Source organism: Saimiri boliviensis, chromosome 2 (genome assembly GCF_048565385.1).
Source record: "Saimiri boliviensis isolate mSaiBol1 chromosome 2, mSaiBol1.pri, whole genome shotgun sequence".
NCBI classification, from domain to species: Eukaryota; Metazoa; Chordata; class Mammalia; order Primates; family Cebidae; genus Saimiri; species Saimiri boliviensis.
This window is the reverse complement of record NC_133450.1, coordinates 163,978,189-164,003,203: the sequence shown is the minus strand read 5'-3', so window position 1 is coordinate 164,003,203 and position 25,015 is coordinate 163,978,189. Positions and strand designations below refer to the sequence as shown.

Sequence of the window (25,015 nt, the reverse complement as noted above, 5' to 3'; positions counted from 1 at the left end):
GCTCACTGCAACCACTGCCTCCCAGGTTCAAGTGATTCTGCTGCCTCAGCCTCCCAAGTAGCTGGGATACAGGCACGTTCCACCTTGCCTAGCTAATTTTTGTATTTTTAGTAGAGATGGGGTTTCTCCACGTTGGTCAGGCTGGTCTTGAATTCCTGATCCACCTCGCTCAGCCTCCCAAAGTGTTGGGATTACAGGCATGAGCCACCGTACCTGGCCTATGCATATTTTTTTATATACCTGGGAGTGAAATTGCAGTAGACAGAATATAATAAATCTGTTTAATTAACATGTATAGAAGCTGCCAATCTGTTTGCCAAAGTGAATGCAAAATTTATATTCCCATCAACAATATATGAGAATTCCAGTTGCTCTATAACTCACATACTTGCTATTGCCTTGCTTTTTGTATCACAACCACCTTAGTGAGTTTGAAGTGGTGTTTCATTGCAGATTGTTTCATTTTTATTTTCTGTTTGATTTTTTTGTGTAGATAGCAGGTATATATATTTATGAGGTTCCTTAAGTGTTTGGAATCAGGCATGCAATACATAATAGTCACATCATAGAGAATAGAATATCCATCCCCTGAAGCATTTATCCTTTGTGCTACAAACAATCCAACTATATTATTGAAGCTTTGATTTCTATTTCTCTAGTGACTAATGATGTGAGCTTTTTATATGCTTATTGCCCATTTCTATATCTTCACTGAAGATATGTCCATTCATATCCTTTGTCCATATTTAATATCTTTTAAAAGTAGTTAATAAAAAACAGCTATTTGCACCTAGAGGGGTTAGATGCTATGTAATGGGCTTATCTCATTTATAGAGAATAAAATTGTAGATCTTTAATATGATGAGGACTTGTACAAAAAAGACAGAGGATATGATTTGATGCCACCAGAAATTTACCTTGGTAAGATTGGAGAATTTTTTAGGATCATTCTGTTGCAAAACAACTCAGCATTTGAACTATTTTTCTTTTAAGTAATGAAAAGAAAAACAGCAATGTCTGTTAAGGCTGCTGGATTAGTCAAATAAGCTTGGAGGAAAATTTAAGTTCACAGACTAGAAAAGTCTATGGGACACTATTGATTAGATAATACTTCATGAATTAATATAGACCCATTTCACTGGGTGTGCAGATCATGGGTGTTGGTTCCATTGATCAGGTTAACTGATTTGAATTTCATCTACTGCCTTAATTTCTTTTTGCCAGGTAACATAAGATATTCACAGGTGCTTAGAATTAGCATGTGAACCTCTTTGTGGTGCCATTATTTAGCCTACCAAAGGTGATTTTTTATTTATTTTAAGTGTTAATGGTTATTTTAAAATTAAGCCAAAATTCAACAGATATTATGAAATGAAAATGACCCTTTACACTTTTTTATGTATTCACTCAGTCAAAAGTAATTTTAACTTAATGCTCTATTCAAATGACACTCTAAAAAATACTGAGGAACATGAAAACAAATCCACAATATATCAAATAGAGAGGTTTATGTATATGCATTTGTGTGTATGTGTCTGTGCATGTTTCTTATTTAGTAACATATTTATTTAGGTATGACAGATGGGAACAGAGGCCACAATGTTAATTGGAATAATTTATCTGCATGGGCTGTAATTAGAGCTAGAAAATATGTATAAATATATGTTTGTGTGTGTATGTCAATCAAGGGAAATGACCCAGGCAAGTCTCATTTTAGGAGGTTTATTTGTCAAAGTTAAGGATGCCCCTCCACTCCCCTGAGACAGGTCTATGACTTTCCCCAAAGATGATTTTGAGGTCTTCAAATTTAAAGGGGAAAGGGCAGGATATTGAGAAATATACAGTTATCATGTGAGATTGGGATGGGGGAAAATACGATTTTGAGTGCTTCAAATTTAAAGCGGAAAGGGCAGGATATTGAGAAATACACAGTTATCTTGTGAGATTGAGATGGGGGAAAATATTAATGTCTTTGTCCTGCTCAGTGAATCTGCATTTTTACTTAAGATAACATAGACAATAGGGCAGAGGAAACAATCAGATACACATTTGTCTCAGGTGGCAGAGGGATGACTTTGAGTTCTGTCCTGTGTCCCCTGTACCTGCAATGATAATTGACATTTTTATTGATTACATGGCCATGGTGTACTTTGACTGGTATGATTGAGTGTAAAAATCGTGGGGCCCACAGGGAATTTACTTATGGGCAAAATGTGATAAAGATATGTAGCTTTTCATCTTTGTAGCCATCTTAGGGACGAAAGTAGCAGGCAGGTTTGCATGACTCACTTCCCAGCTTGACTTTTCCCTTGAGCTTCGTGAGTTTAGGGTCCCAATATTTATCTTCCTTTCACACATATATTTAAGTTCTGTGATTGCATTTTACTCACATGATTAGAAATGCTTTATAAGATTTTGAAAATGAAATAATGCACCAAATGCTATCTACAGCAGGGGAGGTAAACTTTTTTTCATTTTTCAATGCCATATACTAAAAGGTAAATTTTTAATACAGGGAAGACAAGTTTTATGCTTTATCTGACCAAGGGAGTATTACTTAGAAGGATTCAGAGGCTGCATCCTTGCTCAGAGGGAAGGAATTTTGACTGAGTGTTGAGGTGCACCATGTAAGGAGCAATGTTTTACCACTTGCAGTATATGCTTGTCATCCCTGTTTTAAATAATTGTGGTTGTTTTTGTCCCTCTAAATGCTGTTTTCTGACATTCATTTTACCTAAAATTTAAACAGCACTCTTAGAAACTTAGGTAACAACATTTCATATTAAGAAAGTAGATCATTGGCAACAGGTGAATGGATATTTTAGCATTTATAGTTAGAAATGCAGACCAGTCTTAACATTGCCTTATAAAAACGTAATCCTACAGAGACCAGGAAGGGCAGCAGGGAAGGGGAGAGGAAGAGAAGTCGATTAATGGGTACCATTATAAGGTTTGACGTAAGATAAGATTTAGTATTTGATAGATTAGTAGTGTGACTATACTTCACAAGAATCTATTGTACATTTTTTTTTTTTTTTTTTTTTAGAGGGAGTCTTGCTCTGCTGCCCAGTCTGGAGTGCAATGGCATGATCTCAGGTTACTGCACCCACTGTCACCCAGGTTCAAGCAATTCTCCCTGCCTCAGTCTCCTGAGTAGCTGGGACTACAGGCATATGTCACCACACTCGGCTAATTTTTGTATTTTTAGTAGAGATGGAGTTTTACTATGTTGGCCAGTTTGGTCTTGAACTCCTGACCTCAGATGATCTGCCCTCCTCAGCCTCCCAAAGTCCTGGGATTACAGGCATGAGCTACCACACCCAGCCTGTTGTACACTTCAAAATAGCTAGAAAATAATAATTAGAATATTTCTAGCATAAAGACAAACAGCTAAGACAATGAATATCTCATCTTTACAAATTATACTAGTGAATCAAATTATCACATATATTATCACATGTATTATGCATCAACAAAAATTTTGTTTACAAAGAAATAATTTGAGAGAAAAATACATGGAGAAAAAAAAATATGCTCACAGTCGCGAGGTCGAGACCATCCTGGCCAACATGGTGAAACCCTGTCTCTACTAAAAATACAAAAATTAACCGGGGGTTTGGCACGCGCCTGTAGTCCCGGCTACTCGGGAGGCTGAGGCGGAAGAATCGCTTGAACCCAGGAGGCAGGGGTCGCAGTGAGCCTAGACGGCACCACTGCTCCAGCCTGGCGACAGAGCAAGACTCCATCTCAAAAAAAAAAAAAAAAAAAATACTGCTCACAGAGGCGGGGCTAGTTCTGGACTAGCCCCACTGAAAAACAGTGGCAGACATTGAAGTGTAAAGAGACAGGAGTGAGAAAGGAAGAGTAGAGGAAGAAAATTGGGTGTGTGTGCGGAGATCTGGGCTGAAGAGAGTGAAATTTCAGGGAAACTAGGGGAGGAGGTGTGCTTTATACTAAGGACAGAAAAGAGAATTGGTTTTTGTTTTTTTGTCATGGTCTAGCATGTGGCCACCTGAAAGTTATAAGTATTTAAACATTTGCTCTATTGTAATGACATCATAATTATGCAACTCATAAAACTGTAATTGTTTATCGTGAGATTTCTAACAAATTGATAATTAGACAGATAGATCTAAGATTACTCAAAGCTATAACACTTGCTGTAAGGCCTATGTCAGATCACATGTTCTATGGAATTACATTACGTCTTGTTTTCAGACCCACACCTGTGCATTCTTTTCCACCTATTCACGTCTCTGAATTTAACACAAGGACAGGAAAGCAAGATATCCCCTCTCATTGCCAAATCAGTTTATAGGCGTGGGAAAAAAATACTGTCAAATATTAACTACAACTTGAATCTTAGGTCACTGACCTTAGAATGGAAAAAGATAATGCCTCCTTATGGATATTTAAAAATCTACCTATGCAAGCATACTTTATTTTTTCTGAAATTCTCTTATCACTTGCTGTTTAGGAAAAAAACATAATATTTTGAAACTACAGCACATACATAGTTTTTTGATATTAAATTGCTGTATCATACAGTTTATGTATTTTTCCAGTCTTTATTTTGTTCTCCTCATATTTTATGCATCAAATTTCAATTCCTAAACAGTCTGAATGTCCTAGTTGATTGATTCTTTAATGAAGGCATTTAAAACGTGAATTGAAGTCTCAGAATGAACCAGGTGTCATGTTCATTCCTGGTCATAACAAGGTCAATAAGACATGTATTTTGCTTTCAAGGAATACGGTTTCTTGTTTTGGATGACATTAAGAACTAGGAATATGTTTGACTTCTAATTCTTTTCATAGACTTCTACCAGTTTTTACATGGAAACATTTATTTCAGCATTTTGAGCTTACAATCCTATTTCTTTCAAATACTATCACTGGTCGTACTGTTTTAAATTGTGTTCCAGTATAATTGCTTAAATTCCATATTTTTTTTGTGTTGTCATATACAAAAGAGATTAAAAGATTGCTATAAATTTATGTTCATTGAGGCACTGTTTACAACAGCAGAGACCTGGAACCAACCCAAATGCTCATCAATGATAGACTACACAATGAAAATGTGGCACATACATACCGTAGAATAATATGCAGCCATAAAAAAGAAGAGTTTATGTCCTTTGTAGGGACATGGATGAACCTGGAAATCATCATTCTCAGTAAATGGACACAAGAACAGAAAATTAAACACTGCATGTTCTCACTCATAGGCAGGTGTTGAACAATGAGAACACTTGGACACAAAGTGGGAGCATCACACACTGGGGTCTGTTGAGGGGGCTACGGGAGTGATAGTGAGAGAGAGGGTGGGGGACGGATGACGTGGGGGAAATGTCAGGTGTAGGTGATGGGGGAATGGTGGCAACAAACCACCTTGACATGAATGTACCTATGCAGCAATCTTGCATGATCTGCACATGTACTCCAGAATCTAAAGTACAGTTAAAAAAATCATGAAAATATATTTCCATGTGTAAATTGAGGTTGTCTGAAATATTATCAATTAAAATTTATAATCATTTTGATTATTTTAAATTTTGATAATTTTGAATTTGCCCTACAAGTATTTATTAACCACTTGCTATGAATCAGATACAATGGTCGGTGACTGGAATTCATCCGCATACCAAAAAGATAAGTCTTTTTTAGCCTTAGCCTTTACTACATTTCCTTTCTACGAGAGGAGAGAAATCATGTAAGGCTCAGAAACATAGAATTAGATTATTATAGTATAATAGGAGATTTATACGATTTTAGATTTATAATAGCATCTAAAATAAATGCCATAAATATGAGACAACATAGAAAGCATGGCATGAGAAAAAATTTTATTTGATTCTGATTTTGGTTTACTTTTTTTAAAAGTATGTAATAAACAAGAGGTAGAGTTATTTAAGTGGAGAGTATACTTTACTTTTAAACAATTATTGTCCCTTTTCAGAAATTCAACCTTTTAAATTTGTTCATTCAAAACATTTATTTAATCTCTGGATGGACATATGCTGGTAAGTAGATACATAGAGCAAGAAAACACAGAAGCACATTATTTGTCTTAATGGAATTGACAGTCCAAGGGATTGCTTAACTTATTTTGCTTTAGTGTCTGAATGTCTTACATTCATTCAATAGTTATACAAAGTATGCTGGAATTTATTACATACAAAACACCACATGGAATAGAAGGTACTGAAATTAAGAATAATAAATTAATATTGTACTCTAAGAGTGTATTTCTATATTTGAGCATAATGGTTTGGCTCTCTTTTTCAGATTAATCCAAATAATTTGCTATGAAATATCTATCCTGTTGTGTTTTCTTGTGTATAAATTAGTTGTTATATGAATTTTTCTAGTGCTACAAAGGTTCATTAACAATCATCATTCTTTACAATGTCGATGCCTTTGTCATTTCTGAATTAAGGTATATTTTATCCTAAGTGTATAGAAATGTAAAAAGGCAGGCAACAGTATTGAGGTTTTTTTTTAAGCTGTTAGAGTGCTTATTTACAAACATGTTAAATTTCTTCTATATTCTACTTGATTAGAAACACTGACTATAATCTCGAATAAGAAAAGTAAACAAATGAAAAGAATTTGTTACCTGTAAGTGACACAGGTCAACATCAAGGGCACACTACTGATATAGACAGGAGTCAATACGATCTGATGGTATCCCAATGAAATGCAAGTGAAGTCCATACTAATTAGCTTATGAATCAGACTGAAACTCAAGTTTATTTGGGCCAAAAAGACTACCTACTGTCAAGCAATCAAGCCTATCCCTTTAATTGCAATTTATTCCAAGAACCACAATTTATTGATCCTAGCATACGCTTAAGCCACAGCAGTATCATTATTTGACTTTATTTTAACAGCTTCAAAAGGTTAGAAAGTTAGAGACCACTGTGAAAGATACCATTAAAAAGTTGGGTTGCTAACATTGCTTACCACTCCATGCTGAGTAATATTAACTATATATATATGGAATTTCATAAAAGGCAAGGGAAAAATTTAATATTAATTAGGAATTCAATATGAGCTGGTGCTTTCTATATCAACTATTCTTTAGTAATAACAAAGCAAATGAAAAGAAGATCAATACTGCTATATGCATTTTACAGATAAGCAGCAACTTAGAGTGGTTTTGCAAATTGCCCAGAACTATGTTATAATCTTAAAACCATCTATCAGACTCTAAAGCACATGTTTAATTTCTTACAGAATTTCTTGCATAATTTTTGCACACTGACCATTCTACAGTACTATGCCATCTTGACACACACTTAAAAATATTAAAACTGAAGACATAACTCATCCATATGAATTTTGCACCCAATATTGTCTTTAAAACACAAAACATTAATGTCTGGTCACTCTTATTTATTTGGTGTATTATCTTTTATAAGCCAAGTTTTTTTTCTTTATTCAGTCATTAAAGTTGTATCATTTCACTTTATAATCTTCAGCTAATTATAAAATGTACTCAGCATAATTCATGTAGCTTCAAAGATGATTTTTCTTTAGGTAATATTCAGTGACTATAAAGAGTGGCTTACAGTCTGACATTTCTTGTATGTACTTTCTGAGTAAGCCTTAGTAACTGATTAACTATCACAATTCTTCATGAGTCCTTTGTTAACCCTGAACCAGATTTATACAAAAAGGTGGAGACCCTAGATTTTCTCTGTATTACTCAGAGCAACTTTGCTTTTAATGCTTTCACATTTTGTACTTCCATCAAATTTTATTCACAGAATGAACAAACCAATACTTTTACAAAATTAATGTAAAATAATGGATCTAGCCTAATGTCCTCATTTTTTCAGGTGAAGAAATGAAGAATCAAAGAAGTAAAGGACCTGTCTCAAAGTCACACAGCTAGTAAGTAATACCTGCAAACTAGAAATAGATAATAAGAAACTGAATTCTATCCATTGCATAATAATGGCTTCTCATTTCCAAAATGATATTTAAAGCATGAAACTATGTTCTTATCCCTGTTTAGATCACATATGGTCAGTGCACTAGTGGTGTGCCACCTGGGTTCAGTCTTGCTATATACTTTGGAGAAATCTTACAAAGAGAATTACGGAATCTTCTGACAGTATAGCTCATGAAATGTTGGCATCCATTTGAGGACTTTCCATGTCCTAGATTCTTAATGTGAATCATCTAATTTAATCCTCACAAAAATATTGTTAATTGTAGAAAGAAACTAACACTCTGTGGTCGTTGGTAGTTTATCCATATATGTAGGGCTATTTAATATCTGAACTAGTTTTTAATTTTTAATATCTCTGACTTTGAAGATGCTCACCTTTGGCATCATACAACTTTGTACTTAAACCAACAAAAAGTAGAGATCAATACAAATAGTATATAATCTCACACTGGTGTGATATAGCCAGCTGTACGATACAATGCATAGTTCAAGATGCTAAGAGAAAACTAAATTGTCAAAGATCCACTTGGGTTGACACTGTATATGCTCTGAAGATCGGTGTGCTCTTGCTATTGACTCCAGCTAGCAATTCTTTGAAAATCGGTTACTATGAGACCTTACATATAATGATATTTACAGACATGGGGAAACATATTGACAACAAATGTACATAACTGTATCACAGGTAGACATTGAGAACTTGTCCAGATAATCTGGAATGAACATTTAGAAGATAGAGGCTACTTTAGCTCATGTAGTGCAAAATAATTATTGAAAGAAGTAATTCGCATTTTTTGCTAGATGAGATGTACGTAAGTGGAATTAGATGACATCATTTTCCTTAGGAGAGTACGAACAGAAACATGAAGGTGGAAAAAAATAGGGATATATTGTCAGTATGGCATATGCTAGGTCATAGAATATAGTTGTGAAGAATAAGGTGTTATTTCAGACGGTGGGAGTGGGATTTGTTGATGGAAGCTTTTGAAGCCCATTTTTCAAAAGGTCTTTTTACTTAATAAACAGTAAATAGGCATTGAAGATATGTTTTCTTCTTATTGTTGTTCGTTGGTTCTAATGTACATTGTTATCATTAGAGCAATGTGGGGAGTGAACAAATAATGAGAGTAAGGATTCCTGTTAATCTCTTAAAAATAACAGGACTTCTCCCCACCCTTGTAGCTGTAATCCCCCAGGTTTCTATAGTAACTTTGAGGAGGATGCACTATCCATTTTCCTCCCAATTGCCCTGTTTTTCATTAATATTTGTTGAATGAATAAATTCCCCTTCTATCTTGCCCATCCACCTTTAAAATCCCTGTCAAGTAAGGGAGAGAATAGACATAACAATAGTTTTTTATTATCCTGGAATCTTATTTCTTCCAAGATAAGAAGTCTTTCAGAGTGAAAATCTTTTTGTGCTTTGAAGATTCCTGTTTACCTTAAATTTGCACTTCAGATGAAGAGAAGGAAAAGTAAGCTTACTTTTTCACAAAAGCAAAACAAGCAGGAAGAAGGCGATTGTATAACAAAAGAACAACAATGAAAAAGCCTTTATGCAAATTAAGAATTATTTAGCTCCTAAAAGGTCAACTGCTTGGTTGTAACACTCAGATAGAGAAGAAAGTGGTCTGAAAGTTTTCTGCCCTAATGTTAGATGACCAACACTGGGCAACTTCTCCTAATGAGGATTTCTTTTTAATCTTTAGCACTCTCCTCATTTTACAACCTTTCTTCCAGGACTTATATTTATCCACTAATAAAGCTAAACAATACCACCTCGATACTCTGCTGCTTATTAACTATAATTTTGCAAGTAATGACAGCTGCGCTCTGAACAATTTACTTTGTTCTTGGTTAGTTGAATTTATACCCATGAATCTTTCTTCCGTGTTGAGTTTTTTTTTTTTTTCTTTTGGTCTACATTATATTTATGACCCTGGGTCCTCTTTAGCAATGTGCTCTATTTAATTTATATTCAGTATTCCAATAAGCTATATATCCATTCTGTATTGAATCTCTGCTCTACTTTCTTAAAGAAAAATGTATATTTTTTTCTCCTGTTTCAAACATGGGCTATCTCTCTCAAAGCAATACCTTTGCCATTAGAGTTCTTTTTGCTAAGTCAATGCATATTAACAATTTTGAGCTTCTAAGAAAGCAGCACTTTGATGTAGGAGCTATTCAAGAAAATTCTATATATAAGGTTTGACATTTCCTTTGGTCAGGTATTTGCAATAAAAAGATGAGTACAGTTTGGGGTGGGAAAGAAAGATAACACTATACCTTTATCTATAGATGTGATAAAAGTCAAAATAGGCCAACCTTGTGAGGGTTTGGTGTGAACACTGAATACCTGCAGTATGTGCCTGGCACACAAAAAATTATTTTTTGAAATGCATTATTGGCTTGTGACTGACAGGTCTTTTGTCAGTTTTATTTGTCTGTGTGTGGAAGTACTATCAGTTGAAGGTTCTATTGGTATGGATAGAAATGTAGCATTAAATTTCAGGCAACTGTCTCAGGAATCAATCCTCTGCTTGCTAGAATGTCACTCATTAGCCAAAAAGGTGAAAATTGTGCAGGCACTGAGCTATTGCACTTACTATACATGAGTCCTGGTAGCCGATGGTGCTGAGAACTGGCAAAGAACATGGTTTCTCAGCACTGTTTCTTTACATAACTTTGATACTGCTAGCAAGACCCAGTGGTATTCCATATATAGTCTTCTTTTTATGCATTCTCAATTGGTCTTTAAACTGTAAATAGAATGAAGCTCACATGATAAAAATAAACTTACTTCATGACTCTTTAATACCTGATATGGAGAAATAAGTGAAAATGTCTGCATTTTTCCCAAGAAGATAAATTAATAAATGTTTAAAACTATGAAAATTTGAAGAAAATGCCATTGTTGAAAACATATCTTAACATAAAAGACAAAATATGAGAAGCAGCTTGGCAAGGAGATCAAAAGCATGGATTCTGAAAAAAAAAATAATATGGGTAAAATTGTGGGTTCCATCATTTGCTGTTTGTATAACCTTGAAGGAAAGGACTGAACCTCATTTCCTGCACCTATAAAAACATCTACCTCATAGATTGGCTCTAAGTGTTGAATAAGTTAATGCATGTCAAGTTTCTGACACATATATATAAATAATATTTAGTTTTGAGTATTACTAAAAAGTTTTATGACTTAAGCATTATTTTAAGTATATATAAAACTGCTGGTTTCTTTAAATTCCAAAACTGAAAAGGAAAAAAAAATGAGAGTGAATATACAAAATATTGTTTTATATTAAAGTTTGTAAGAACACAACCTCCATAAGTTAACATGTTATAAATTTCTTTAGGACCTATTCAATTATATTATCTCTGTTTTGTTCACATAAATTTCCTGTTCAAATGCATGGAAAGTGAACAGATAAATAGATATGATTATTTGGAACTATATATAAATCCACTTGGTATAAGTCATTAGGAAGAGTAAAGTGTGCTATATTGAATAGAATATCTGTATCTATATCTATATCTACCTGTATACTCCCCCTTCAGATTAATATTATAATTGGAATTTATAATAAAATGTGTACCTATATAATAATGAGGAGGAAAATTCTTTTTTATAAATGGTGTTAACAAAAGTGATTTAAAGTAATTTAATACAATGTCTTCCCCACATTTAGGAAACTAAAACTGGACCCCCTCAGTTTTAGGTATATAAAATTGAAAAGGAAAAGTTCTTTGTTTGTTTTTAATATTTAAATAAGCAAGGTTTTGTAGATGCCAATATTTGCTGAAGTTGCTGCAGTTGCAAATCAACTCACCTAGTCTAGTTTGTCAGATGGTTCCTTGACTGTGTTCTTGAATGGATACTGTCCATTTGGAATTTCCTAGGCCATTTATTTCTCATTGCATGTCTGGAACCTCTTCGACTCTGTCTATAGAGAATGACTTTTATGCCTAACTCCAATTTCCAAAGCTCCAATTGTCCTTCACAGTCAAGTTCTAGTATTACTTTCCAGATTTCATAAGTGGTACTCATACCCTATTCCTGTGTTCGCTTAGTACTTTGTTTCGGATATAGCTTTTAATAGTGCCTTCCTATTGTTATTGGCCAACATTTTTGTCTCCACTCCCCTCCCCCCAATTTCTTTCACTCATTCTTTTTATCTTCAGCCTTCCAACCCATCTAAGACAGACATAAATATTGCGTAGAACTCACATTCTTGGTTATTGGAGCACCATGCTTGCTGATCCTTATTCTTTTTCTGTAATATTTTGCTTGTGACTGAATTCCGGCAAATGCAAAACGGGCAAAATTATGTGTACCGTTTTCTCACCCACAAAAACTCCCACCCATAATTCTCATGCTTGTTTGCTTGTGGTAATAACTTTAGGAGCCACACAAAACTGGTGTTCTCTTTCTGCTTACCAATCCTCTTCTATCCAAACTCTGAGATTCAGTCTTGGCTTTCACTTATTTTAGTGTTCTTATTTATTAGTTAAAAGTCTACAATATGAATAAAGCTACTATAAACATCTTATGAAGTTTTTCTGTATGTGAACATAAGTTTTCAACTCCGTGGGGTAAATACCAAGGAGAACAATTGCTGAATTGTATAGCAAAAATATGTTTAGTTTTGTAAGAAACTGTCAAATCTCTTCCAAACTGGAAGTGCCCTTTGCACTCCCACCAGCAAATGAATGAGGGTTCTTGTTGTTCCATATCCTTGACAGCTTTAGCGTTTTCATTGTTCTGGATTTTGGCCATTCTAATAGGTATGTAGTGATATCTCATTGTTGTTTTAATTTCCTTTTCCCTGGTGACATGGTGACCATCTTTTCATATGTTTATTTACCATGTGTATATATTCTTTGGTGAAGTGTCTGTTAATGTCCTTGGCCCATTTTTTAATGAAGTTGTTTGTTTCCTACTGTTTAGTTTTAATTGTTCTTTGTATATTTTAGATAACATTCCTTTGTCAGATATGTCGTTTACAAATATTTTCTCTCAGTCATTGTCTTGTCTTTTCATTCTCTTGACAGTATCTTTTTCAGCTGGAATTTTTTATTTTAACTAAATGCAGTTTATCAGTTCTTTGTTTCATGGATCATGCCTTTGTCATTCTGTGTAACATAATCGCCAAACCCAAAATCCTCAACATTTTCTTCTATGTTATCTTCTAAGAGTTTCATAATTTTGGATTTTGTACTTGAGTCTGTGATACATTTTGAGTTAACTTTTGTGAAGAGTGCAAGATTTATGAGTAGATTCATTTTTTGGTTTGTTTTTGCATAATGGTGTCTATGTAACAGGCACCATTTGTTGCAAATGTGATCTTTTATTCATTGTTTTGCAATTGTTCCTTTATGAAACCTAGTCTGTGTCTAGTCGAATCTGTTTCTAGGTGCTCTGCTCTGTTCCACTGATCCATTTATCTATTCTTTTGCCAGAACCACACAGTCTTGAGTACTGTGGCTTTATATTAAGTCTTGAGGTCAGGTAGTGTCAGTCCTGGACTTTGTTCTTCTCCTTCTATATTTGCTTGGCTATTCTGGGTTTTTGCCTCAACATATAAGCTTAGCAGTCAGTTTGTTGATATCCAAAATATAACTGGCTGGGATTTTGATTGGGATTGCATTAAGTCTTTAGATTAATTTGAGAAGAACTGATATCTTGACATTGAGTCTTCTTGTTCTTGAACATGGAATATTTCTCCCTTTACTTAGATTTTTAATTTCTTTCATCAGAGTTTCATAGTTTGTATCATGTATATCACCTACATATTTTGTTAGATTTATGCTGCAGTATTTCATTTTGGGAGGCACTAATGTAAATTATATTGTATTTTTAGTTTCAAATTCTAGTTGTTAATTGCTGGTAGATAAGACAGTGATTGACTTATCACTGTCAATCAAAGAAAGATTGACTTTTCTTTACTCACTTTGTATGTGGAATCCTTGCTACTATGGTTTTTTAGTTCCATGAGAGGTTTTTGTTATTGTTTCTTTTGGATTTCTTACATAGGTGATCTTGTCATCTACAAGCAAAGACGGTTTTTTTTTCCCTTTCCAACCAATGTAAATTGATTTCCTTCTCTTATAGTATTATCTGTGATGTGCAGTATATTGTTTGAAATGAATGATGAGATAGAATATTGTAGCTTTATTCCTGGTCTTAGAAAGAAAGGTTCAAGTTTCTCACTATTAAGATATTTTCAGTATGTTTGCAGGGAGGATAGATATATTTTTTTTTTTACCAAGTTGAGGAAGTTCCTTTTTATTCTTAGTTTACTGAGATATTTTATCATGAACGGAAGCTGGATTGTGTCAAATCCTTTTTCTGGATCTATTGGTATTATTATGTTATTTTCTCATTTATTCTATTAATGTGATAAAGAAGAGTCACCTTTTAACATTTGATATAACATATTGATATATTTTCCGATTATCTTAAAGCCTTCTTTCAGAGTCTTCTTTGTTAACTAAGTTGAAGAATTATTTTCAGGCCTTCCTCTATCTTTAGTTTATACTTACCTTATACACAATACTTACCTTTAGCAACTGGTTATTGATATAATAATGTTTTATATACTAAGTATACTTTTTTCTACTATGTACACTTGCCTGTTTAGAAATTCAGTATTTCATTTTTTATGTTAAAAAATGGATTAAAATCATATTTAATATGATTCCTATAACGTTTGGAATGAGAAAAATTTTCTTCAACAACAGAAAATATAAATGTAATTTTATTTAATTCGTAAGTTCAAATATTGAGAAGGTAGCAAGTCTCAGTCAAGCACATAGATGCAAGAGCTAATTCCACAACAATCCCAGAGAACTAGGTAGACAAAACCTGAAATGTACAGAAGAAGAAATAAGACTTTCCTAACAGCATTTTGCATCTTTAATTTTAGCAACATCTTCACAAGGATCAAGTAAAATCTTCATAGGTATCCTGGTGTATGCCACGGAAATAGCAGATGTTAATTAAGTGGGCTGAGTTTAAAATTCCTTGCTAAGATTTTACCTTTTTAAATGCAAGTAAATATTGTCTTTTTTCTAGCCTTTCCGTATTCTCAAACACCCTTAAAAATGAAATTAGAAAACAGCAGATTCAACTTCTTCAGGGCAGCCAATTAAATGGCTGAGGGTATCTGTTTCTGTGTTGTTTTCAGAAATAATTGTATCATTAAATCGCTGAAATTGTAGTGTCAGCAGGAAATAGAGAAAATATCTGCCAAAGGAAGAAAAAAAATATGAACAATACAGCTACTTTGATGTCTTCTTGCCCTCCTTTCCAGTGTCTAGTGCTGAACAAGCTATAAACAAAATGTGAGGGACAAAAGGCTCACGTGGTTGTTCCTGGGTGACTTCAACCTCCCTTATAGGGAGATCTGCTCACTGATTTTTCTGCTCCCACCTGACACCTTAGGCAAACTGCACTAATCAGAGTCTCAGAACACAACTCCTACTTCCATGCCTCTGTTTCTCTCCCACTTACTGTTCACTCACTGAATATCCTCTCTTCGTATTTTATAGAATTCAATCATTTATTTATTCAGCAAATAACTATTAAAGTCCTAGCTTATGTCAGGCATGATTCCAGCTGTTAAAATATATCCGTGATCAAAGCAGATTTAAAAATCTCTTCCTTTGAGGAGATGACTTCAAGGTAGTAGCAACAAACATTATGTTATGTACATTATAAATATGATAATTATATGTTAAAAAGTGATCCGTACAGCTTGGAAAGGGAAATCAAGAGTTAGGGGCTGCATCTTGTAATCAGGTGATTAGAGATTTCTGAAAAAGCATTTTGCTTAAACTGTCGTAAGAGACTCGACATAGTGGTTAAAAGCACAGACTCTTTCACTGGACTGCAGGAGTTTGTAATGCAGCTCTGTTATTTATTAATTGTGTGACCTTGCAAAACTTACTGTATTTTTCCAGTTCTCAGTTTTCTCATCCCTAAAGTGAGGTTAGTATTAGTACCTACTGAGTTTTATTTTACATATAGGATTTAGAACGTGGGTTGTAGGTAGTACACATTACATACCTCATATAGCATGTCAGACTAGGTGAAGTCTTTCAATATTATTTCCTGAAAAGAGCGTACACTTCAATTTAGAGACATATGGGTTCAAAAGCTCAAAGATATTTTTTGTCTCCTTACTAATCTGAACCTTAGTTGTACGATCAGGGGAATGAAGATAATTCCTACTGCTGAAAGCTGTTTTGAGGATTAGAAGAAAGTTCATATTATATATGGGTAGGAGATCCTTGCTGAATGTCACACCTCTGCTCTCCTCTCCTAAACCCTCTCGAAATTCTTTACGGTCTTCTTATATTATCTCAGCTGGTGAAACATTTAAGTCTCCTGGAATCTCTCATGTTATTTATTTCATATTAACTTGTGCAATATTGTAGTTTCTCCTTTTTAAGACATCATGGCTGATTAGAAGCCATTGTCGATTTACTAGCAAGTTTTCAAGGGGAAAAAAAGAAACACTTTCACATGAAATGCATCCGTGAGTTATATGTTGTGCCTTGATTTTAAAACAATTTAAATGTAAAAAGTAAATGCATTATAGAATCAACGAAATGTGTTAGTTTCTGTCTACATGTCTCATTGCTGCCAGTATGTGATTACTCAGAAAAACTGTGATTCTGTGTATCCTTCTTGCTTAAACCCTTGCCTTGCACGTTAAAAGAACTCAGTAAATACTTCATAGATGATTTAATGAATGACTACGTAATTTATTGAACAAAATAACTTATTTAGGTTTATACAGAAATGCCAAATGAAAGTAATTATGAGTTTTTATCTAAGAGCCATTTCTTCATCTAAAATTGCATAAAAATAAGCAAGGACATAGTAAAGTAAATTTTTTTGGCATGAATATGCATGACAAAATTTTCAATTATTTCTGATTGGTTAGAGCTCTTTTTGTTGGCAAGTTACAAAAACCCAATTTGGCCTAACAAGCACAAAAGGGGATTTTCTTCTAAGCACACAGGATTCTAGAAGCATAATGTTGAACTCAAGAGCAGGAAAGCAGATGCAACTCGGACTGCTCCACTTTCAGCACCAAATTCTTTATGAACCATCTCTCACTATTTCACCAACCACTCCAAGACTAATTAAAAAACAAAAATCCTGTGGATCACAGCATTCAGACAGGGAATGGGAGAATGTTTTGCCTCTGCTCCACAGTGTCTGGGCTTTCAGATGGAAAGCGCTAAGTGCTGGCTTCCCTTCATTTCACAACTGACAGCCTCCTTCAAGCTAGACAAGCTTCTGTTAATAGTCTTCTCAATGCCCTTTTAGCTTCTTCACACTGCAGGGGTCCAAAGCCATGGCCAGATGGTTTTACTGCTCCAAACTATGCTGTTTTTTATTGCAGTAGCACTCATCTTCCAAACCAGTGTCTGCATTAGGCAATATTTGGTAAGAGAAGCAGAATCACTATGATGATACAAACTGTGGGATTTTTTTATAGAGATTAGATCTATGGAATTGTGAGTTGATGAGTAGTTTACACAAGGGTATTGCCTCTGCATCTGGTGTTGAGAATGACATTGCTGTAAGTCGGCTGAACCATTAGGAAGGAAGAATGATTGCGAAGTAGTGGAGAACAAGGTCGAAACTGAAATCCACCAGGATGAACTGGGACCCATAAAGATAATTTAGAATTCATGTATGTTTCTTATCACCACCAATATCGATACTATAGATGACCTGCAAGAGAAGTTGGCAAACTTTACCAGTGACTTTATCTTGGACTTGATGCAAACTTAGAGAAGTGTAAGGAGGAGAATCAAAAGAAGCTTAAGGCGTTACATGGCTTTTTGCTGCCCTCTGCCTATATGTTAAGTCAGTAATAGGCCAGGGATGCATGCCAGCTGCTCCTGAACCTAACAGCCTACATCCACTTTTGGAGAGTAAAAATTACTACCAGTTCTCTACCTACAATATCATGTGCAAATTTCTCTTGTGGCCAAATCTTACTTCAAACCACGTAAGAATGAAATTATGGAAAATTCAGTTCCAGTGTAGTTGTGACGCAATAAAATACACCACAAGCAGTATGCATCCATGGCCTTTAAGGTATTGATATCCTTTGATTATAGGCTTTTGAAGTTATAGAAACTGAATATGGAAAAATGAACAAAAAATGTATTGGGAGGAGATTGTCGTAAAGATAAAAGATTCCTCAGTTATCTTATAATAAAACACAGTCTGGAATGCAAATCTACCCAGGAATGGGTCTCTGCAAGAATCTGCAACCTGCTTTTGTTCTCTGTCCTTTGTTATTGTTTCTCTTTGTATATGTGTTTTATTATTTTTCCTCTAACACCAGACATGTTTCCTCTATACACTCAATACAGATGTTGGAATACACCATCATTAGCTGTTGAGATTTATATAGTACAAAAGTACAGAGCACAGTAAGATCAATCTCACAGACCCAGTTAAAATTCCTCAGAAAAGTATTCAAGTTTACTGTGACAGGGGACAAGTTCTTGTTATGCAAACTGACAGTTGCCACCTCAGCTATGTGGATGAAATAAAGTAAATACAATATCCAGAATAAAAGGTAAAGGGATACAGAAAAAAATGTTCAATAGATGTTTGCTAGAGTAGTGAGATTACTAAAATAAAACTTAGTTTTATCATCCAAAAGCAAGAATCTGTCACTGAAGAGCTGATATAGCATACATTTTGCACAGTGTAGCCATATCTGTAGAATGTAGAAACTATCTCAAGCCATGTTAATGAAGGTGCAAAAGATGGATTGGTCAGAGATCTTCCATCGAAATGACATTTTGTTCCATCAGAGTTGAAAGCGAGCAAGATGCCATAAAACCAAAAGGCATCACATTCTGATTCTAAAGTTCCCCAATGAGTTGGACTTCTGTCTTCATGTTACCTCTATTTCTACTGTTATGTAAGAAATTATTCTTTTACTGCATAGAGATTAATTTATTCCCATTCAAAGGCCTAAACTTATGGAACATATAATCAAGCATTTTCTCCAGGTGTGTAACATTCTTAAGGTTTACCTCCAGTAAGTCATTCACAGTCTCAGGAAAACTCTTTACAATGCTACATTGACTCGATTTCTGGAGATAAAGTGCCTTTGTTTCTCTGTGCATTTGTTTAAGTTGCTAACAAGTTCCTATGGGCAAAGAGAAGTTTGTAGGGGGTGTGTGATGCACATTTTTTAAAAATGATTTCTGTATTCTCAAATCTTGAAAAAAAACATAAAAAGCTGCTCTTTTAAAAGTAAGAGCACCCCAGAAATCCCCCCTACCAGTTTTATAGTCTCCTGTGTAAATGCATTTTCAAGTACCAGGTGTAATTCAATAGACATCATCATGAAAAATAAGAAAATAAAAAAACTGATTCTGTGTCTCTGAGCTACTAGAAGAGTATTCAGGAATAGCCCCAGGCTAGATATAAATCATTGACCAAAAAAATGGCTCTCAACATTCCTTAGGATTTCTAAAATTTTCTGATCTGTATAGGGTCAATTGAATCAAGGTTTTTTTGTTTGTTTAATATTGTTTTGCTTTTAAGATGGAAGCTCTTCTACAGGAGCATGAAGCTTACAATGGGAATGAAAGTCTATCTCTTTTTTGTGTATCTCGACTTACAGATAGATTTTTTAATAATAAAAACTCCAGAAATTTTAACTGCCATGTACAGTTGCAAGGACCCAAGTCTTGTTCTTCTAAACAGATATCAAAGAGTAGACCTGAGTTCTTCAGGAGCCCTGGGACTTCGAGACAGCCCTTACAGGGGATCCTCTCAACAAGCTTGGCTTGGTTTGAGTTCTAGAAATTATTTTACTGATGTGAATAACAGGAAAATTAGTGATCACTTTTTTGTACTTTCTTCCTCAGGAGGTTTAGAAAGGAGAAAAAATAGTTTCAAATATACTTCTTGTAAATATCCTGAGGTTTTGCCACTGAAATGTTTTTATTTTCCTTCAAACTTGTTTAAGAAATGTTTTAATACATATTTACTTTATGCAAGAGCTCTAGATTTTGTTATGTTTGTCGAGCAAAGTGTTTCCAAACTCAATGATACAATATAGAATATTCTAGAGACTGGTTAAAAAATGATAGTTAATTTTATTAAACGTTTCTGGTACACATACAGGTAAGACTTGATAATAATTCCTTTAATTACCAATTATTAGGAAGTAAGAGAGAACAGTATTTAGAAACACATATATTTTATGATCAATTTATCTCAAAGACTTAGGTTAACTCAACTAATGATGAATGAGCTTTTCATTTCTATTAGGTAAATCAACTGCCATGAGAGTAAGTATTTTATTTAGGGGCCACATTAGCTCTAAATAAAAATGATTGTCTTGTTTTTCATTTCCTGCTGAACAGCAAGATTTACAGAATAGTATGCTACCACATATATATGTGCACAAATGTACACACATACATATATGTCTGTAACATTTATATATGTAATGGGTATGGTATATGTGCATGTTTACTTGTCTTCGGTGCCTAGTAATTGTCTAGTAGAAAATCAGTTAATTTGTCATTCAAACAAATTAAACAACCACAAAAACATTCTAAGGTTATTTGAACATAGATTGTCAGGTGTGCAGATGTTTCCTATCAAAGTGTTCATTGAAGTTTTCGTTCTAATATTTCTATTGTATTCCAAATAAATTTCAGATTCAAAGAATGGACATTGCCTAAGAGAGCTTGTTATGTTGATATCTCATAACCATAATTAGAAAATTGCCAAAGTACATTTTAAAAATTAGAAAAGCATAACAAGCCAGTATAGAGCCTCTTTTCCTATTTAGAAATATTGTAATATACAAAAGCATAAATACTTTAAAAGTGGATCAAAGAGATGTTTTCTGAGAGCAAGATGTGTAGGTGATTTTTTCTTCATGCTTCACATTTTCTAGGTTTGCAAAAATTATTGTGTATTATTTTCATAGCATGCCAAAAAAACAAAATGTGAGGCAATTTGAAACTGAAAAAATGGGTCTAGTATCAATTTATGTATAATGGACTAGAGATTTAACAAAAATAACAACAAATAAATAAATATTCAACTTTTTGGCTTTGGCTCATTAGCATACTTCATAATATCCAACTAATTTTTATTATTTTTTAGTAAAAATTTTATACTAAGAGAATACTTTAAACTTCCTTTAGTTAATAAATCAATCTGTTCACACAAAGAATATCAAATTAATGGATTAAAAATATAATACACATAACTTTCTGTATATAGTCAGATTACTAAAATTACCATGTCGCCTTAGAGGACCTTTTATTTGGACATTTGGCATTTGACATTTTACCTCAGTTATGTGGCAGCTTTTTATTAAATAAGACAAAAATTGCCTAGTCTAGCTGCTGGCTTTTCTTATTTAAACTAAGAGTTTTGAAAATTGTCCAGTTAAACATGGTAGATTGCTTTTTAGTTTAGTTTTGTTTTTAGCTTAGCAAAAGTGAACATATTTATGTAAAAAGAAATGTCTACCTTACAATTAATCAGTAAATCAAAAGCTAGGTTTGGACAAACTTATCTTTTTAGATATTTGCTCGAATATATTTATCAATGTGAAAACAAAATGATCTGAAAACAGTTTCTATTTGTTGCATAAAAAGCATTTTACTGGGGTGTATATTTTATATTCACTTTTGTCAGTTAAACTACTGAAAAACTATCCTTATCATTTTATAAAATTATTACTATACATCTATAGTCTATCCAAAATCAATTTTCGACCCAGGCAAAATTCTTCCTTTAGTTATTATTTTGAAAAAGCAGGCATCAATTAACTAATTATTGGATATGATATGTATCTTACAGGTTAAACAAATTTAATCAGCTTGGGGTTGGTTTTGAAAGGTCTAGCTTTTTTATTTTTGGATTTATTCAAACAATTAAACATTTTTAATGCCTCATGACTTCTCTTTTATTTCGTTATTATAAAGCTTTTAAACTACCAAAAAATCAGCAAACTAAAAATAAATCAGGGACATTGTTTAGCAGTCTGCAGTTCCTCATTATTACTCTCTCTTTCCTTGTAATTAAGAGATAAACCTAACTTAGTGTTAACTGTTTAAAGACAGTAGGGTTAAAGATTTCATGTAATATCAAAAATAGTCTGTATTGGTATATTTGCTCTGAATTCATCATTCCCACGAAAACAAAAAGAGGTAAAGCCAGAATGGGGATTTATGTGCTGCCTCAGTAGAACATTAACCTTTTAAAAATTGTCTAATGTATAACTAGGTCTTGTATCTCAACTTGTGGCCAGCATACCAACAGTATCAGCAATTCTTGGGTGCTTATCAGGAATTCAGAGTCTCAGGCCCACCTCACACTTACTGAAACAGAATCTGCCTTAATTTAACAAGATCCCTAAACTATTTGTTGGACCTTAAGGTTTGAGAAGCACTCTTCCAAAATACTTGTCTCCATTTTACACTGAGTAGTACATTGGGGAGGAGGTGAAATCTAGAGCCACCTGGACGTGAGTACCAGCTTTAACACATAGTAGGGAAATATCATGTTGTTTAACAATAACGACTTAAACAATGTGTTATGAGCTTCATTTAAATAAAGTACAGAAAGGTACTTTATATATTGATTAAGATGGTATATGTGTTGATAAAATTTGAAATTTTGATTTGCTTTGTTGACTTATACATTTGATTGTTAAATTAGTTCTAATCTTTGAGAACACGTAGAGCTTTCTGATAGCCAATCTTACAGTAAATGAGGGATCATTATTGGCAAAATATTTCAAAAGCTTGGCATAGAGTTTATGTTTTCAAAATCTAATAATGGTTATACAAAAACACTGACTGTTTCTTTGAAGTCAGGGATGATCAATAGGGATAACCTAGATCGTGGCAGATTCTATCAGAAAATGTGCTACATTTGGTGAAATATAGGGATCTTGGAATGCATATGAAGCCATTGAAAGAGTGTCATCTGACTCCACAGTCTGAATCAGCTCAATCAACTCTGGAATCAGTGGAGAGACAGCTGTCTCAGGCAACTACTCTGCATATCCTTTTAATAATATTGATACTAACAATATTAACTGTCTACTTGTTGGCCAAGCAGAAAATATAACTTGTCTTTGAATTTCATTTTTGCTATGAAGTCATTCAGACTTATTGCCAATCATTTCTGCATCAAAAATTAATAAGATCTTCTAAACCTGGTGTGTTAAAAACCTTTGTTCAAACTACTACCAAGGAAATATTATAAGGTATTATTAATATCTACATTGACATTATTCATTTAAAGTTTGGTCTAAGAGAAGGGATAGGCTATCAGAGTATCAAATAATTGGAATTTATTCTTATAAGGGGTTACATATTGATGAAGTTCATTTGTGAAATCTATATTCTCTCTCTTTAGAGAAGAGTCAATCAATTCTGAGTGTTCTCATACTTCATAATTACAGGAGAGTAAGAGAAGAGGCATTATAATTTACAAAGGGTTTGCTTTGTTTAAAGAAAGACATGAATCAATATAGCAACCCATTTTAAATGTTTCCAGGTTCTGCTAACTTAATTCAATGGAAGGCAATTATCCAATTTATTTTTAATTTCTCTTAAAAATTTTCACAAGTGAATTATCAGAATCTTTTTTTCTTTATAGAATAAATACTCTTCTAATTCGTCCCTCCATAGCTTGTCTTAAAATCATGTTTTGAGTAGCTGCCCTGATCACTTGTAAATATGCATGTTATCTCTTCTTTTTGATACAATGTGGAATAAGTAATATACTTATTAATATACTATATCCCGATATTAAAAATCTCCAGACAGGAAAGTATGCATAAATCATCTTTCACCAGACAAAATTTAAGATTATAACTAAATAGCAACTACATATTAAACTGATAACATTTATAATCCATCTTAAATTGCCAGTTTAGGTCATTCAATGAACTCTCTCCTTTTTCTTTATTGATGCCTCTCCATCTTTGCCCAGATGTAGAAAGATTTTAAGTTACTTCTGGAGGCCAAGGCAGGAGGATCTCTGGAGCCCAGGAGTATGAGACAAGTCTGGGCAAAATAGTGAGGCCTTGTTTCTAAAACATAAAAATAAACAAAATTAGCTGGGCATAGCAGCTTGCACCTGTAGTCCAAGCTACTTGGGAGGCTGAGATGGAAGGATTGTTTGAGCCCAGGAGGCTGAGATTGCTGCGAGGCAAAATCACACCACTGCACTCTAACGGAGTGAGACCCGATCTGAGAAAAAGAGAGGGAGAGAATTGATGTCTATTTAGATTTTAACTAAATAATTAAAATGTTTATTTTTCCTCTTGAAGTATATTTTCAAATAGATTGTTTAGAAGTAGAAGCAATACTTTCTTCAATGACTTGTTAGGTAAAATTATGAATCAAATAATTGTTGTATTACTTATTTTTAAAAGAATCCATATCCTACTCATAGTTTTTTTCCTGAACATTCCCCCACATTATAATTGGTTTTATTCAGACCACTACCCTAGGTAATACACATCAACATCTTCCTTCCTGTTCCCAGATGAGGAGTTTCTTCTTGATGGCATCTTAGCACTTTGATTTCTTTACCCTCCACAAGCTCCAGTGTGTTTATTTTAGTCCTTTAAAACGTACCATTTCTTGCTGTCCCTCTGCTAAGTGTCTCAGATACAAAACCAGTTGGTACCAATGTGCAAATCGGTTGATATGTTAATTGCCATCTCCCCTCTTTTTGAAACTATTTTTGCTTTTTAATTTATTTCTGAATATTTTAACCCAAAGAAAATAACCACAGAAATTAAACTTATAGTAACAAACATATTATTAAGGTTTGAAGGAGAAAATTGATTTGGCATTTCTTTATTAAAGCTCAATTGTAGCTACAAATATGTAAACTAGGCTGGAGTATCCTAAAATCACTGTATATTATAGGTTTGATATATTGTCCCAAGACAACAGAAAAATCCTTAGTTTCTATGTGAAATAGTCGGACCTGCAACCTCCTGACTCAGCCTG

General features: G+C 33.7%; 1 protein-coding gene across 37 annotated transcripts in view; it reads left to right on the top strand.

Annotated features, from left to right (window-relative positions):
* The window catches only part of PTPRD (protein tyrosine phosphatase receptor type D), a 2,307,989-nt gene that overhangs the window by 265,792 nt on the left and 2,017,182 nt on the right, over window positions 1-25,015 (top strand). For 36 of the 37 annotated variants that reach the window (XM_074394799.1, XM_074394802.1, XM_074394800.1 and 33 more), the window contains one exon: window positions 7,845-7,899. The exons of the other annotated variant lie outside the window; for it this stretch is intronic. The gene's annotated coding sequence lies outside the window, so the exon portion shown is untranslated. The remainder of the gene's footprint in view (window positions 1-7,844; window positions 7,900-25,015) is intronic. 37 annotated transcript variants of the gene reach the window in all.